This window comes from Symphalangus syndactylus, chromosome 6 (genome assembly GCF_028878055.3).
Source record: "Symphalangus syndactylus isolate Jambi chromosome 6, NHGRI_mSymSyn1-v2.1_pri, whole genome shotgun sequence".
In the NCBI taxonomy this organism is placed as follows: domain Eukaryota; kingdom Metazoa; phylum Chordata; class Mammalia; order Primates; family Hylobatidae; genus Symphalangus; species Symphalangus syndactylus.
The window spans coordinates 12055481-12070984 of NC_072428.2; the positions used below are offsets into that span (position 1 = coordinate 12055481).

The following is a 15504-nucleotide window of genomic DNA, read 5'->3' on the forward strand; positions in this document are numbered from 1 at the left end:
AGGCCTGCAGGGATTTCACGAGATGCCCAAAATTATTTAAAAAAAAAAAAGTCTAGGACAAGGAAACAAACCATTTTTATGTTTTTATGGGAAATGGAACTTCAGAGAGATGATTTGGCTAATTATTTTTAATCTTAAGCTTCAAGTCACAGACTTAAGTAAGCAAAAGACACAAGAATTGTATGGCAGTTCAGGCAGTGGCTTCAAATCTCGACAACATTACTCAGTGCTGTGTGACCTTAGGCAAGTCACTTAACTTCTCTGAGGCCTGGTTTTCTCTCCTGTAATGTGGAGGTGATCATAGTGGCAAGATGACACGACGGTTGAGAGGACAGAATGGGATGGTGCAGCGAGTGAGCGTCATACTGTGCCTGGCACATGAAGCCCTCCGTCATATTGCTGGTTTCTCTTCTGATAGGCAGGGACTCAAACCCAGGTTCCTCTGCACCTCAGACCCTGTGATTTACCACCAAGGGTCGGAGCCATCGTCCTTTGCCCAAGACAGGCAATCAGATCTCCTCAGAGTTTTCAGATCCCCTCTCCTCTCCATGGCCTTCCACAACCTCCCAACTCCCGACCTGTCAATTCTTCTATTTCAGCCCTGGTCTTGGAATCCCAGAAATGGAGGGCGTGAGTGCTGAAACTGAGATTCAAGTTGCAGCTGCCTCATTTTACAGTGAGAAAACGAGGCCCAATGAGGCAAATGACTTATAAGTCACATTGGTGGCCGAGGCTGCTCAGAGGACAGACATCCTGGCTTTCCATCCAGAAAGCTTCCATGAGGCCACCCAGCCCATCACCAGTCCCAGAATCATGGTCAGCTCAAGAAGGACTTCCCAGAGCCTCCGAAGCAGACCAAGCCTTTTCTGTTCTCAGTTTCACCATGGAATGTGGTGATTGATCCTAGTGCTTGTGGATTTAGACTTTGTCCAAAAGAGAATCGAGGCCAGAGGGAAGGTAATCACCCTAGGAAGTGATCTCCTTCTCATGGTCCCAAGACTGTGGTGGGTATGGGGGAGGCTGAGGTCAGGGAGGGGTCCTTGGTACAGATTCCATGAGCCCTCATGACCCTGCCTGGATCCCCCAGGAGCTCTACTCTTCCTTGAAGGGATCACTCCCTGCCATCCATCGACCCTCACTTCCTGCACCAAGGTGGCCCCGTTGCCCTCACCCATAAGTAAATGTCTAGGGGTGAGGACAAGAGCGAAGCCACCCTTCTCCTGCCCTGCACCCCCTGGGCAAGAGCTGAGAGCCCCTTCACACGGAAGTGGTGGTTTGGAGGGCAAGAAGAGAAGAAGAGAGAAGAGTAGGCCCTCTTGTTCGACTAAGTGAAGATGCCACTCTGCCATGTTGCCACACCATACCTCTTTCCACTGGTGTCTTTCCCTTTGGGCCCAGAGGTGCCAAGGTTCTCTTACAGTGTCCTCCTGACAGTAGCTTCTGGATACACTCTAGAGAAAGAAGAGAGAGAAACACATTTCAAAAAGGCAGGAGTCCTTACGGATCAGGAGGTCCCATGTGGCTTCCCACTCCCCAAGGTCTCCTTTCCCCACTTCCATTACTGCAAGCACAGAAGCCAGACAGGGTCCCCATGGCTGGTGATATGGTTTAAATGTGTCCCCATCAAATCTCAAATTGAATGGTAATTCCCAGTGTCGGAGCTGGGGCCTCAGCTCTCCATCCAGGCAGGTGGGAGATGATGGAGATAGTTTCTCATGAATGGGTTAGCACCATCCCTTCAGTGCTGTCCTCATGATAGTGAGTGAGATATCATAAGATCTGGTTGTTGAAAAGTGTGTAGCACCTTCCCCTCTCTCTCCTTCTCCTGTCCCTACCATGTCACTATGCGTGCTTCCCCTTCCACCATGATTGTAAGTTTCCTGAGGCCTCTTCAGAAGCAGGTGCTGTCATGCTTCCTGTACAGCCGATAGAACTGTGAGCCAATCAAATCTTTTTTATATATAAATTACCCAGTCTCAGGTGTTTATTTATAGCAGTGCAAGAACGGACTAATACAGCTGGAAAAGCAGGACTAAGCACCAGCCCCACAAAGCTTCCCAGGAGAGCGTTTCCCGAGCCTGTGAATGGGGGCATATTTTCAATCTTCCCAAGTCAGCCCGGAGCCTGTACATCCATGTGATGGCATTGAACATGCTAATCAAAACATCACACTGTGTTTCTTTGCTTCTAGCTAGAATATTATCAACTTGGTGTGGGAACTCCAGTTTCCTCAGGCTGGAAAAAAAGGCTTTCTGAGTCATTTTGAAACTAGGAAAAAGAATTAATCGTTGCCTAATGAATGCAGGCTCTTTGGGCAGACCCAACACTTCCAAGATCTGCTGTCCATGAAGAGATAAGTAATAGTAAGGAAAGTCTGTGGTGGTAAAAAAAGAACTCAGTTCCAGAATGCCGGGGGGGTTAGAAGTCCAGCCTCTCCAACCCTTCCCTTCTGTCAGTTTGATGAAGCATCCCCAGGTCACCAGAGAAGGATTAAATTCACCATGTCCGGGCCACACACCTGCCAGCAGAGACAGGCCAGTCCCAAGAGATTGGCTCAGTCACATGTACAGCTGAGAAATAAGAGCAAAACTTACAGCCTCCAGAGCACAGAGGAGAAAGCGAAGTTCCCCAATCTCTCCCCTCCCAGGCTCCTCCTGCCCTCAGAGACTAGCTGCACAGTGGAAACCCTGATCAAGTTTCAGGTCTCTCATCCTGACGCCCCTTACAACCCCAGGAGAAAGTGTCACCACTTCAGGAATGAGGACTGTGAGCTCAGAGGAGTTAAATAACTTGCCCAAGGTTACACCACTGAAATGAAGCTGAGCTGGGACTAGAACTTTGGCCATGGGAAGTCAAGCCTGGTGCTAGTGCCATCTCCACAGTGGGAGGGGTGTAAGCAGGAAAGTGATGAGTTTGAGGTCTACCCCACAGACTCCAGAATCAAGGCAGCTCATGCATGCAAGGGAGTCTCCGAACTCCCATTAACTGATGGGAAACAGGGATTGGCTGAAGGATGGAACCTCATTTTATTTGGCTATCTGGGCCTCAAGTGTCCATCCAGGCAGTTTCAGCGCAGGGGGACCTCATGCATCATGAACCAGACTAAGGTCACAATCAGAGGAATTTGTTACATTTATAAACCCATAAACACACATACACACATACACACACACACATATATGTGTATATATAGGTATGACCTTGGGCAAGTTATTGATATATGTATAAATTTTTCATTTTTAACTACAAAAGTACATGCGCTTCCTTACCAGCCATCCTGTTTAACAGAGAGAACCACTGCAAACACTCTGGAGTGAGACCCTCTAGACTTTATTCTACCTAATCAAATACGTGTATGCGTGTGTGTGTAAGCATGTACTTCTGTGAGCACACATGCAGTGTGACCTTTTACAAAAATGGGATCTTACCACACACATTCTGCAACATCATTTGTCAATGATATCATGTCCAAAATGGATCTTCTTGAGTCCTTTTCATAGCTGCACAGTATCCCATAGTACACGTGGGCCATAATTTATTTACCATTTGTTTATTTCCCACTGTGGCTCTGTCGACTATTTCCATTTCCGGCCTCTATAGCCTCGCTGCGATGACCCCTCGGGTGCCCATCTTGGTGTAGAAATGTTCATGTAATTCCGAAGCCCAGATGCCTAGAAGCTGGCAGAGGAGAGCTGGCCACATCCCGCCTGTGGGTAGTGCTGACAAACTGCCTTCCCAGAATGCTGGATTGAGTCACCTCACAGTGCAGGGCAGAAGGAACCCCTTTACTTGGATGTAAATATGAACCCAGGGCTCTGCCTACGGAATGGCTTTCCTAGGCACATTCCAGTGGCCTGGGAGGCCAAGGGACCTGGACAAAGGGAGGCATGTGGGACTTGGCTGGCGCAGATGTCCCTGCTCTACTGTCTGGAGCATCGCAGAGGAACTCGGGCCTACCTGAGCCAGGAACTACGTTTATTGGCTCAGAACTGATAATGAGCTTTTATGAGCTCCAGGGACTGCACGAAACACGTATTAGTGTCAAGAGTGCCTGTCAGCCACGCAGCCTGGGTGAATGTCACACATTAATGGAATTAAAAGCTGCAGCCACGCCGAGAAGGAGCTGCGGGCTGCATGTCAAGAGGTGTGGGCAGCGCCTGTCAATAACAAAATTACTTTCCAGGTTTTGCGCTCCAGAGCCTTAAGCTGTCTCCCGTCTTCAGTGGAATTTTGCCTTCCTGCAGCCTCAGAGGAGATTAGTTTATTACCAGCCTGCCAGAAGAGGCAAAACCCAGCACTAATCCTAATTCCCATTTAAGCAAATCTGCATTGTGTGAGGGAAACCAGCTGGGCTGAGAATGTTTTCCCCCTTGCCCATGAGATCTCATGGCAGTCCCCTCCTCTCTGCGGGGGAGGGGAGTCACTACAGATGTTAGAGCCAGAGCTGTCCTGGGAGATGGAGAAAAGAATCCCAAGGTTTAGGGCTAAGAGCAGGAACGGGTCCTGGGTGCAAGTGGCAGAGTGTAAGCCTGGTGGGCAGGCGATGGGGGTCAACCTTGACCTGATTAGTGTTGGGCTTTGGGAAGCCCGGACAACCCTCCCAGGCGCCAGACTTGATCTTGCTCTGTGCACAGTTCTCCTGAATGTTTGGGGTGGCACAGGTTGAAATCCTAAATCAAATTCTTACTAGCTGTGACCCAGAGCAAGTGACCTACCTACATCGTGCCTGGACTCCTCATCTATGACACAGGGCTAACAACAGCTGATGAGTCACAGGCTGTTGTGAGATTTGATGAGAAATGTGTAGCAGGACTTAGCAGAGAGCCTGGCACACAATATCATGGCTCTTGAATGGAAGTCTCTATGGATTATAATGACACCGTAATTTTAAGTACTTCTAAGAAACAGAAAATACTACCAATTAATTAAATTAACTATGACATCACTTTTTGTACAATGCATCCTGGTTTTAGAGACATTAAGATGTTAAAAAAAATGTGCCTTAGAATCCACAAAATACAAGAGCTTAATAGGTGGCAGTAACTATGATGAGTACAAGCCAATTTCACCCATTTTGCAAGGCATGGCTCAAAAGTTAGAGCTTCTTCCTCCTCTTCTTTCTTCCAAACTACGGGTGGAGCTCTCAATTTACAAGAAAAATTCAGTCAGCCCACTTCAGTGTCCTGGATGAGGCCCAGATGAGAAACTTTAACATGTCTCCTGATATTTCCTACTCTATTTTTATTGTTTTAATTGAAATATAACATACACACACAATAACACACACACCATGAATATATACCGCACTGAATTTTCACAAACAGAGCATCCCTGTGCAACCAAAACCCAGATCAAAGACTCTTGTCTATTTCCCAGCTACTGATTCTATTCACCTCATGTGTCCCAAAGCAGCCTTGACTCTCCATCCTCATAGAACCTGCCAGTCCCTGGCTGGGCTCACCCTCCTTACTGCTGTCTGCTTGCTGCACACGGCTCCTGGCTGGTCTGCCAGCCTGCAGCCTTTGTTCCCCGCTCTGCCCTCTCCTTCATTGTCAGAGTGAGCCCATAAATGGAGAGCACTGTGTCTGTCTCTGCTTTAGTAGGTTCCCTGACCTCCCTTTGTCTAGACACAAGGGCTTTTATCATCTGATCCCCAATTCCTTTCCAGGCCCACCTTCAGGTCTTTGCCATATGCACAGACCCCACAGTCAAATTGAACTCACCTGGACTCAAAGTGTGCTCAGCCCAACTTCACTGATGTTTGCTCTACCTGGAATTCCTTTCTTCCTTTCCTGACCCTGAGTTTCACCCCTCCTCTCACTTGGCAAACTCCTAATCATCCTTCAAAACCTTCTTTCAGTTAACTCCTTTGTGAAACCTTCCCACTCTCTCAACAGGCATAATAAGTCATTGTTCTCCGGGCTCACATCACAAATTGTGTGTATAGGTAATAGTATATTTTTGTTCATATGATTCTTCCCACCTACCAGACTATAAGTTCCTCAAAGATATGGGTGGTATCTTACTCCCTCTGAGTCTCAGTTCCTGACTCTACAAATAATAGCTGGATGGATAGACAGTTGCTAGGAGAAATGGATGGATGGGTAGTAAACGGATTTATAAAAGAACTTGAATGATAGAAAGAAGGAACTAGGCTATAACTGGTTGAGGGATGGGAAAATGACTGGGTGGATGGAGAGATGGATGAATGCAAGGATGAATAGAAGGACAGAGGGAAGACAAGTGGATCTATAAAACAATGAGTTAAATGAATGTGGGAAGGCAGAACTAGGTTAATGGTGAGAAAGAGAGGGAATAAATGACCCTCAACTATTTGCATAATTTTCTCTAGACCCTGAGAAACTGAGACTCTTAGGACTATGAAGAGTCTAGCTTTAGTCTTCCAGATTCAGTGAGTCTGAGGAGAGATCACGTGGTCAAACACCATCACCCCCTAGCTTACCCCACTGTACCACCTGCTCTATCCATAGATCTACAGATAAGGCCTTTGGGAAGGAGTGGTCAGAGCTGCCTCTTGTCTTGGCCTTTGCTGACCCAGGTGCTGAAGAATTCAACAGTGCCACAAGGAGACCAAAGCTTTCCTGTGTCTAAGCCAAGCTCCGGTATGCAGGGCAGTTGCTTTGCCAACTGTGTTCAGTAGGCCAGCTTGTGAACAGGCATGGGATAGGCAAACTGCCTGATTTACAGCTGCTTGATGGAAGCCCTGCAAAGATGCTATTTTGGGGGAACTCTAAAATCGGTAAAGGGTCAGGATAACTGAACAGCATAGCACTGTTTGGATGGTTCCTGTGAATGGACTTTGCATAGGGACTAATTCCCCAGTGTAGTCTGCTGCCTATCTGCAACAGGGGTAGGAAACATGGTAGGAGATAAGAAGCTCTCAGCATGAAATGAATGTAAAGCACTCTGGTTAAGAAGCCAGGCTTTAGTGCCCCCACAGACCTGAGTTTAAATCTCAGTTCTCCCTCCTGCTACCAATGTGACCTCAGGAAAGTTCTCTATCCCAGCAAACCTCAGGATATCCACCTGCAAAGTGTGGACAACCATAGTCCCACCTCACAGGCTTGAACTAGGGGTTAGATGAGCTAATAGACTGCAAATGATTCCCATAGTACCCAGCCTATCATAAACACTTGATACACAGAAGCAGCAGGAATTTTGTAAAATATAATCTGCTGCTACTTTCTGTAAAAAGGGCACTGAGCCAAGCATTATTCTTATACCAAAACCAGACAAAGACACTAACAAGAAAAGAAAACTACAGATCAATATCCCTTATGAGCACGAATGCAAAAATCCCCAACAAAATATTAGCAACCCGAATTTGGCAGCATATTAAAAGGATTATACACCATGACCAAGTGGGACTTATTTCTGGAATGCAAGGATAGTTAAGCATAAAAAAATCAAGGTAATATTCCACATCAACAGAATGAAGAGGAAAATACCCCCACACAATTATATCAAATGGTGCATAAAGCATTTGACAAATTCAACACCCATTTATAATAAAAACTTTCAACTAAAAATACAAGAAAACGATCTCAAAACAGTAAAAGTCATATATTAAAAACCCACAGCAAACAGCAAACATCATATTCAATGGTGAAAGACTGAAAGTTTTCTTCTAAGATCAAGAACAAGACAATGATGCCCATATTTGCCACTTCTATTCAACATAGTATTAGAAGTTCCAGCCAGGGCAATTTGACATTGGATTTTGTAATGATTACTTGGATATGACACTAAAAGCCCAGACAACAAAAGGAAAAATAGACAAACCAGACTTCATGAAAAAATTTTAAATTTGTTCATCAAAAGACAATACAAACAGAGCAAAAATGCAACCCATGCAATGGGAGAACATATTTGCAAATCATACATCTCACAAAGAATTAATATCCAGAAAATATAGAAAACTCAAACTCAGCAACAACAAAAAAACCCAATTAAAAAATGGGCAGAAGGCTGGGTGCGGTGGCTCACACCTGTAATCCCAGCACTTTGGGAGGCCAAGGCGGGAGGATCACGAGGTCAGGAGATCGAGACCATCCCGGCTAACACGGTGAAACCCCGTCTCTACTAAAAATACAAAAAAAAATTAGCCAGGCAAGGTGGCGGGCGCCTGTAGTCCCAGCTACTCGGGAGGCTGAGGCAGGAGAATGGCGTGAACCCCGTGGGGCAGAGCCTGCAGTGAGCCGAGATCGCACCACTGCACTCCAGTCTGGGCGACAGCGAGACTCCGTCTCAAAAAAAAAAATGGGCAGAAAAGATTAAAAGACATTTCTCCAAAGATGATATATAAACAGTCAATAAGTATATGAAAATATGCTCAACATCACTAAACATTAGGAAATGCAAATCAAAACCCGCAATGAGGCCAGGCGCAGTGGCTCACACTGCCTGTAATCCTAGCACTTTGGGAGGAAGAGGTGGGCAGATGTCTTGAGCCCAAGAGTCCGGGACCCACCTGGGCAACATAGCAAAACTCTGTCTCTACAAAAAATACAAAAAATCAGCTAGGCATGTGGCACATGCCTGTAGTCTCAGTTCCTTGGGTGGCTGAGGCAAGATGATCACTTAAGTATGAGAGGCAGAGGCTGCAGTGAGCCAAGATCACACCACTGCACTCCAACCTGGGCAACAGAGTGAGACCCTGTCTCAAATAAATAAATAAATAATCATTTCTCAGCTTTCTGGCTAAGATCAAGTGTAAACAAATAAATAAAACTGCAGTGAGATACAACTTCACACCCACTGGCATGGCTACTATTAAAAAAAAAAAAAAAAAAAAACAGAAAATAACAAGTGTTGGCTAGATGTGAAGGAACTGGAACCCTGTTCCCACTGTTGGTGGGAATGTAAAATGGTACAACCACTGTAGAAAACGGTATGGCAGTTCCTCAAAAAATTAAAAAGAATTACCGTGTGATCCAGCAATTCCACTTCTGGGTATATACCCAAAAGAAAAAGCATTTGACAAATTCAACATCCTTTTATAATAAAAACATTCAACTAAAAATACAAGAAAACTATCTCAAAACAGTAAAATTCTTATATGAAAAACCCACAGCAAACAGCAAACATCATAGTCAATGGTGAAAGACCAAAACCTTTTCTTCTAAGATCAGGAACAAGACAATAGGAGAAGACAGTAGGGTCTCAAAGAGATATTTGTACACTCATATTCAGAGTAGGATTATTCACAACAGCTAAAACATGCAAGTAACTCAAGTGTCCATCAACAGATGAATGGATAAGCAAAATGTGGTCTATCTACACAATGGAGTATTAGTCAGCCTTAAAAAAGAAGGAAATTCTGACATGCTGCAACATAGATGAACCTTGAAAATGCTATGCTAAATTTTAGAAAGCCAGTCACAAAAGACAAATACTGCATGATTCCACTTACATGAAACATGTAGAATAGCTAAAATCATAGAGACCAGAAATAGAATGGAGGTTACCAGGGGCTAGGAGGAGAGGGAAATGGGAAGAATTATTGCTTAATGGATATAGATTTTCCATTTTACAAAATAAAAACAGTTATGGAGATGGATGGCATGGACAGTTGCACAACATTATGAATGTATTTAAAATAACTGAACTGTGTACTTAAAAATGGCCGAGATGGTAAATTTTATGTTGTGTGTATTTTATGACAACTAAAAAAAAAAAAAATGAGGAAAAAAAGGGAGTAGCTATGATTCATGATTCCAAGTTACTCTCCTGGGAATCCTTCCCTCCCTCCCTCGTTTTTGTTCTCACAAAGAACAGATGGGGGCTACACCCCTCCACACACACACACACAACACACTTAATTCACAACAACTGGACTTCCTAATAATTTATATATTAAGTTTCCAGATAACATTGAAGACCACTGGTTTAGAGTCTCTTGTTGTCCTAGAATCCCAAGTCAGTCAGATTTCAGAGGAGGAAGAGAGCCAGAAAGACTTCCTGGAAGAGGCAGCAAGGAACAAAGGGAGAGAAAGAGTTGACCAACCCAATGATAAGCCTTTCCCTGGTTAGCTTCTGTTGGCAAACTCTCTCTCCATCTCCCTCTTCCCTCCTCCATCTCTCTCTCTCCATCTCTCTTTCCCTCTCTCTCCATTTCTCTCTCTGTCTCCCCTTCTCCCCACCCTGGCTCTGTACTCCCAACCCTAGCCACCCTACATCTCTTCCTGGCTCCTAGGAGAAATAGCCACCCTTCTGAGTCCCGAGACCACAAGAATTTGGCCTTATGCCCCAAGAAGGGGCAGCATCCTCAGGGAGACCCTGGATGCCAGCTCAGCCTCGGACCTCCTCTCCCACGCCGATGCCAGGCCACAGGATCCAGGCTGGGCCGTTGCCAGCCTGATGCATTGCTTGTTGACAGATAAAAGCTCTGCAATTTATGGCTCCAAAGCAAAGCCAGGGCTTTGTTTTTCTTTGTTGTAAATTAGCTACGTAGGGGGTTGGTGTGGGGGCGGGCGAGAGGGAGGGGAGCCAAGGCATGCTCAGGACGCCTTGGGGCTGCATCCCCAGCTCAGCAAACCCCAGGGCAGCCCTTAGTGGAGCCACCTGAGCGCTGAGAACCTTGCAGTGTCTGCCGGGCTCTCCACCTGCACTTGTCTGGCTGGGGGAAGGAAGCGCTTCCCACCTGCTCGCCCTGTCACTGGGCCCAGCACCCTTTGTTCCCAGAATGAGTCTCAATCAGCCTAATTGTGCCTCAGGGTCTCAGTGGGGCTGAAATGAAACCATGACATCCTCAGAAAGATGGGGATCTATTCCTGCTCAGGAAGACACAGTGCAGCAGGCTCTGGGCACTGCCAGCAAGGGGCCCCAAGGGTCTACCCAGAGGCACAGGCCTCCCGATCTGAGCCCATTAGCTCTTGGTGGGATGAGGAGGGTGGAAGGGCCAGGGTGGGAGGGAATGTCCCAATCCCCACAAATGATTGCATGAGACTGTTTATTCTCAATGCAACTGCTGTTAAGAATCATTTTCCCTCACGTCTCCCATCTGGTCTGGGGCTTTTCTGCAGACAGCACATGCCAGCCAGGGTCTCTGGGTGCCCTCCTGTGTAGGACCTGCCATAGACGGACACAGCCACACTGACCAACTGAGTAGGAAAGAGCGTGTGTAGCCCGTGGGAGCCCAAAACCTCTTGCCATCGGCGGGCATTGTCCCACATCTGCTCCCTCTTTGTGCTGTCTGAAAGCACTTTCTCATCACTTCAAGGAGGTAAGGACAAGGACTACCCACTGGACCTCCCTTTCCATCTAAGTTGCACTCTTTTTTCTCCCACACCGCACAGCTCAGAGGAGTCAGGCATCTTAGCCACAGTCACAGAGCCAAAGCTGCCCAAGCCACGGCACTCATTAACTCCAGCCTGCCTTAGGCGCCAGGTGTGGCCCACACCATAGTATTCATCCTCCCAGGATACATCTGAGATCTTACATCTTGGGTCACTGGGCTGTTTGAGCAAAGATACCAGGCTTTCGAAGCTTACAAGCACAGCCAGCACTTTGGCACATGGTTCAAGAAGAACAGAGACTGTCTCAGTGCTGAAATTGGCTTTGGTATGAATTGTGTCTCAATGTGTTCCAGACCCTGACCCTGAACTCCACGTGGATGAAATGTGCAGTATTAAACACACAGGAACGCATGTCCAAGGATAGTCTGCCTCGGAGAGAAGCAGTATGAAAAAGCCACACGACAGTAATAGAGATGTTTCTAAACTGGCCACCCTGCAGCTAGCAAGGAAGCTGAAAGCTGAGAACTTTAAACTGGAATTGAGTGAAGAGCCCAGCCCCACAGCCAACCACAGCCTTTCTCCACAACTGGGGCTATTAATTCAGACTTTATAACCCACAGGGCTGCGGCGGAATACTGGGAAAACTGCACCCCAACTCTTTGTAATGCTTCCCTGCTCAACTCCATGTAAATATATTCTAATGCAGAAAAGGTCCGCAGGAGGCAAGACCGCAGTCATTAGCATTTTGATGGCTTTTCCCAACACATGGAACCAAAGAGCTTTAAAATTCATAGCGTGGAGATTAATCCTTCAAGTCACACTTGTCCCTCCTAAGCTTTAGGAGGCCAAGAACTTTTTACCCCTTTAAGACCTTGATTAGCAAAGAAAGTTAGAAAACCAGAGAGCTCAGTTAAGAGAGTCCTAGAGAAAAGAGGCATGACTGGTTTTCTAGACTTGAGTGTGTTGCCTCCAGAGACAATTAGATGGCAGAATTAGAGATGGGAGTAGTGGATAGGCTGTCACCCTGCATGAGGGGTGGGAGCCACTTTGACTCAAATACTCCAGGAGAGGAGTTCCTGCCGATCCCTAACAGCACAGCTCATCTTTTTGTAACTGACAAAAGCCAGGCTTCTTAAAATCCACGTGTATTCACTCAGCAAGCCACGCTGAAGTCCATCGCTGTGTGCTCACATGACAGATGCTTGGGACAGTGGGATCAGGAAGCCAGTCCAGCTCAACAAATTCCTGATCTCAAAAAACTCAGTTCGAATGGAGAAAGAGACAGGGAAATTGGCGATTACAATAAAATGTGAGGGTGGCAGCGGCGAGTCCAGCTACCCTGGGACCCCCAGCAAGATGCTGGGGGCACCCACAGAGGGTAGGTCAAGCTGGGTTTATGAGCAGATCAAAGCTTTCTTTTGAAAATGGATGTGCTGGCTGAGTGCAGTGGCTCACGCCTGTAATCCCAGCACTTTGGGAGGCTGAGGTGGGCGGATCATGAGGTCAGGAGATCGAGACCATCCTGGCCAACATGGTGAAACCCTGTCTCTACTAAAAATACAAAAATTAGCTGGGCGTGGTGGTGGTGCGTGCCTGTAATCCCAGCTACTCTGGAGGTTGAGGCAGGAGAATCGCTTGAACCAGGGAGTCGGAGGTTGCAGTGAGCCGAGATGGCGCCATTGCACTCCAGCCTGAGTGATAGAGTTAAGACTCTGTCTCAAAAAAAAAGAAAATAAAATGGATGCGCTATAATATTAAGTGAGAAAGGTGAGGTCCACAGTGTTTTCTAGCATGTGATCAAAAAGAATATATGGATACTGTTAAGAAAAATCATCTGTAATGTGGAAAAAGGCAAAGAGAGGTCTGCGTCATTTCAACCTCATATTGGAGTACTGTTTAGCAAGCCCACCCAAGGATCCTGTAATTACCCAGGGGATTCTAGAAGAATGTAACTTTGTATAAAGTTACACATGAACTTGTAGTTTTTTTGGCTAGTAAAACAGATAAACCCCAAGGTTATGGTTTTCTGCCTTATAGGGCATTAACCAGTTTTATATCCAATCCAGCCATCATATTCAGGCATTCTTTCTCCAATGCCTACATAATTACTGTTCCTTGAATTCTCCTGAGAGCTAGCTTTTCCATCCTGCTGGCCTCCTCATTAAATCAATCTTTGACTCATGTTCATTCTAGATTTATGAGAATCATGGCTCTATTTTTTAAATTATACTGACAATACATACTCATTTATACAGAGACATATGTATGCATACATGTGTGCATGCACACACACACACACAAACTGTCAAAGAAACGAAATTTCAACAAATTGAGTTGTAAAGATCTCACTGGTTGAGACCCAGTGTCAAAAAAAAAAAGAAAGAAAGAAAGAAAGCAAGTTGTTCTGCTGAGCTGAATAGAAGGGATGGGCTTTATAGACAGGAAAAGGCTAAAGAAGGCAGAAACAAAGAACAAAATGTGGACTGGTCATTTAAAGTCACTTTCCTTATATGGGTTAAAACAGAGAGGACTTATCACACCAGCTAAAACTAGCCTGTTTTGGAGATTTAGCTATCATCTTCCTCCTGATTTCCTGGAAAGTCAGATCTTATAAGTAAACAATTTAGGTTTCAGTTTGATAATGTGAAACTTTAGCATGAATGACTCCATTTTGGGTTGGTGTATTGGGGCCTAGTGCTAGAGTTCAGTCCAAAACACTGGCTTCTCATATATTTTACTTAACAGCATGCAAACATACACAACACATAGGGAAAAAACTGGGAAGAAACATACGTAAAATATTAGCTTTAGGTAGCTGAGATACGCATATGTGTGACTTTTTTTTTTTTTTTTTTTTTTTTTTTGAGACGGAGTCCCGCTCTGTCACCCAGGCTGGAGTGTGGTGGTGTGATCTTGACTCATTGAAACCTCCGCCTCCCAGGTTCAAGGGATTCTCCTGCCTCAGCTTCCTGAGTAGCTGGGATTACAGGCACCTACCATCATGTCCAACTAATTTTTGTATTTTTAGTATAGATGGGGCTTTACCACGTTCACCAGGCTGGTCTTGAGCTCATGACCTCAAGTGACCTCAACTCCTGACCCACCTTGGCCTCCCAAAGTGCTGGGATTATAGGTGTGAGCCACTGCACCAGCCTTATATGTGACTTTTATAATCAGAGAAAGTGATAAACATTATTATTTAAACACAGAAACAATTGCACTCCCCTCTAAGATGCCCTAAAGTAACAGGTAATGCAAACTGCCTGCTTACTCCATCAGGCACTTCCTAAGCATGTATGCTGTGGATTGGCACATTGGGACCTCACCACCACACTGTGAGAAAGGTACTGTTGCTATCCCCATTCTATAAGCACAAGCAGTTAGCCAAAGATCATAGATCCATGCAGTAAGAGCCAGCATCTGAACCCCAGGCAGCCTGGCCCTGAAGCCTGTCTGCCTCCCAAGTAGAAAAAGAAGAAATGAAATCTGCCAGGCTGCCAGGGTCAGGCTTGGAGAAGACTGTGTTCTCCACCCACTCCCAGAACACAAAGTGTGCAGGGAACCAAGCACGAGCCTCGCCAGCCTTGAATTGAATTCACATGTGTTTCTTCCACACTAGCTGGCAGGCACCAGGTCTTCTCCATTCCTGAACCTCCCATCACTCAGGGACAGCCAGAGACACCCTGGGTGATCTCTATCTGCTCTGATAGTATTGCCCATTTATGTGCCCTAGAAGTCATCCTCTAATTAATAGCTCGCTCCCTCTCTCTCTTTGACCACACTAAAGAATTGGTTTATTAGCTCCATAATAAAGCAAAGGGCAGCCTCCTTTCAGCAAAGAAATGGTTCAGTGTGTTAGAAAGGGCCCCAGCCTAGGAACCCTAGAGGATGAGGGCACTACCTGTAAGTCACTGTGTGACCTTGGGCAAGTCACCAAGCCTCTCTGAGTCACTTCACCTTGCCCTTAAACATCCAATGTCCCAGATGTCTTGCAAGCATCCATCTTTCTTTTGCTGCTCCTCATCCTAGGGGGGATGTTTCACATGCAGCTGGCGTAGAGCCCACTCCAGGGACCTCGCCTATTGATTCTCAATGAAGCTCTTCATGTAGCTGGTCACTGCTGGCTAAATCCATGTGGAAATGAGGTTTTGAAGGAAGAAGGCCACGTGGTCTAGAACAAAACTGATGTGGGGGCTGCAAAAGGGGGAATGTGGGAAGTGGAGAGAGATGCTGCATTCAAATAGGA

At 45.9% G+C, this 15504-nt stretch overlaps 1 protein-coding gene across 7 annotated transcripts in view; it reads right to left on the reverse strand.

The window, feature by feature from the left end:
- TSPAN18 (tetraspanin 18) overlaps nt 1-15504 on the reverse strand; it is a 205489-nt gene that overhangs the window by 165925 nt on the left and 24060 nt on the right. For all 7 annotated transcript variants that reach the window (XM_055281839.2, XM_055281836.2, XM_055281841.2 and 4 more), the window contains exon 2: nt 1365-1451. The gene's annotated coding sequence lies outside the window, so the exon portion shown is untranslated. The remainder of the gene's footprint in view (nt 1-1364; nt 1452-15504) is intronic.